The following is a 2,500-nucleotide window of genomic DNA, read 5'->3' as shown; positions in this document are numbered from 1 at the left end:
ACTGATATTGCCACTGTCTGCCATTACTCTTGCTTATGCCATTAACATTATTTTACTCCATCTTTCCTCCAAGTAAACGAGAACATAACTGAGTCTCTCTCACTCTCTATTTTTATATCTATTTTTATCCTTTCCTTTGACCGTAGTTCTTTTGTTCCCTTGTCCTCCGTATGACACGTGGGTGTTTAAGTCGAAGAGGGAGTGGTAAATCCTTCAAGAAAATCTCCTTCAATAATCCCAAGCGACTGTGAGGCTACATGTCCCTCGGCGGTGGAGAAAATGTTTATCCTTTTCGTTCAGTTACAAATGCATGTTTATTATTATTATTCCTACTAATCCTCCTATTGTTATTATTATTATTATTGCTATTATTATTATTATTATTATTATTATTATTATTATTTTTCTATTTTTAATATAGATAATATTATGGTTCCTTTCTTTGTTTTGGTTGTTTAAGGAGATCGTTTAGAAGTTGACATAAGTATTGGTCGGGTTTTAGTATCGGCGCTTGAGGCCTGTGGTAGTATGAATGGAGAATGGGAATGAAGAACACCGAGAATGGGAAAAGGGGAGTGAAGAAAGAAAACGGAAGAGAGAATAGTAGAGATGAGGAGAGAGGTTCTGAGGCTGGGAAGGAGAGAAAGTGATAAAAGGGATAAAGGGCAACAAAGGAAAAGAAGATGAAGGAACACACGCGTGTGTGTGTGTGTGTGTGTGTGTGTGTGTGTGTGGAGAGAGAGAGAGAGAGAGAGAGAGAGAGAGAGAGAGAGAGAGAGAGAGAGAGAGAGAGAGAGAGAGAGAACTATTCCAGATGACCTTGACATACTGCACAAACTTCACATTTCTGGACGTGAGGTCATCTCTGGGAAGAATTTGGTGTGAAGATGAAGACTGTACGCTTGAGGTCCGGGAAAAGAAAATATAAGGAAGCTGATAAATTGGGAACAGAAGAGAATCCAGAAACCTATGAGCTGTTTCTCTCTCTCTCTCTCTCTCTCTCTCTCTCTCTCTCTCTCTCTCTCTCTCTCTCTCTCTCTCTCTCTCTCTCTCTCTCTCTCTCTCTCCCTCCCTCCCTCCCTCCCTCCTTGTCTCTCTCCCTCCCTCCCTCTCCCTCTCTCCTTCCCCCTCCCCCTCCCTCTCCCTCCTTCCCGCCCTCCACAATTTTATGCTCCAAAAAAGTCAGCCACGTGTGTTCACTACCTGGTCACGTGATAGGGACCTCTGCGGGTGTATTTTGAAACGTGTGTGTGTGTGTGTGTGTGTGTGTGTGTGTGTGTGTGTGTGTGTGTGTGTGTGTGTGTGTGTGTTTGTTGTATTTATGTATGTATTTATGTATTTATTGTATGTATGTATTTTGTATTTATGTATGTATGTATGTATTTATGTATGTATGTATGTATTTGTGTATGTATGTATTTGTGTATGTATGTATTTGTGTATGTATGTGATGCATGTATGTATGTGTGGTGCGTGCGTGCGTCTATGAGAAGTATCCAAGAATTCCTTCTGATCTCTGATTTAAAGTCCCTATTGTACCCAAAGAAAAGGCGAATGCGCGAGACAAGACGAAAGAAAATAGGAAGAAATAAAGTAGAGAGATGGAGGTATGAGGGTAATAAAAGCCATAAAAACATGGTGTGGAGAAAAGGGAATTGCAAGCAAGGAGGGATAAAGGGGAGGAGTAGGTAAAGGTATTAAAAACAAGGAATGAGAAATAGACGGACATGAACGAAGATAAAGGAGAATAAAGCAAAGAAAAGAGTAAATGGGAAATGGCGAGAGAAATAAGAAAGGCAATGAAAGTAGATGAGGAATATTGAAAGAAGGAATGAAAAGGGACATTTGAAGAAACGAATAAAAAAAAAATATATGAAGGAATATAGGCCTATCGACAGCAAAAAAAAGGGGAATATAGGCCTATCGACAGCAAGAATGAGAAAAGGAAAAAGAATCACCGACAGGAAAACCTCAAGAGAGAAATTCGCAAAAAGAGTTAGGAATCGAGCATTATCGAAAATGGAAGTGCCAGGAGAAACGGACATCGAAGGAAACAGGAGAAAAAGAGTTTCCCAAGAAGCGGGAAGACACGAAGGAAAAAAAAGGAAAAAGGAGGGGGGGAGGGTGACTAGAAATGACTGAAGGCTAAAGCAAAAGTTGAAAAAAAAAGGAAACGCTTCGACTCACTAATATTTGATATCCCGTCGCGGCCGTGATCCTCAAAATCAGGAAATGAGAAAAGATCTCCCCCAACGCCCACGCAAGCACGCACGCACGCACGCACGCACGCAAGCAGACCGAGCGAGAGTAGCTGACCGCCGGCCGAAGGTTCCCGCCAACAGTAGTCTTGCCAGGTCGTTCTTTCCTTGTTTGTGTGCTTGATTTAGCTTGTTTGGAAGTTATTATTTGCTTGCTTGGATGTGCTTGTTTGTTATTATTTGCCTGTATGAATGTTCTTGCTTGTTTTGATTAAATGGCTGGTCTTATTAGCTTTGCTTGT

The 2,500-nt window shown here is 41.1% G+C and overlaps 1 protein-coding gene across 1 annotated transcript in view; it reads left to right on the top strand.

Moving 5' to 3' along the window:
• The window catches only part of LOC119583479 (TRPL translocation defect protein 14-like), a 101,035-nt gene that overhangs the window by 21,485 nt on the left and 77,050 nt on the right, over positions 1-2,500 (top strand). The gene's annotated exons all lie outside the window — the stretch shown is intronic.

This window comes from Penaeus monodon, chromosome 2 (assembly GCF_015228065.2).
Source record: "Penaeus monodon isolate SGIC_2016 chromosome 2, NSTDA_Pmon_1, whole genome shotgun sequence".
Lineage (NCBI taxonomy): Eukaryota > Metazoa > Arthropoda > Malacostraca > Decapoda > Penaeidae > Penaeus > Penaeus monodon.
Note: the sequence above shows the minus strand (reverse complement) of the source record. Positions and strands in the feature narration are given on the sequence as shown.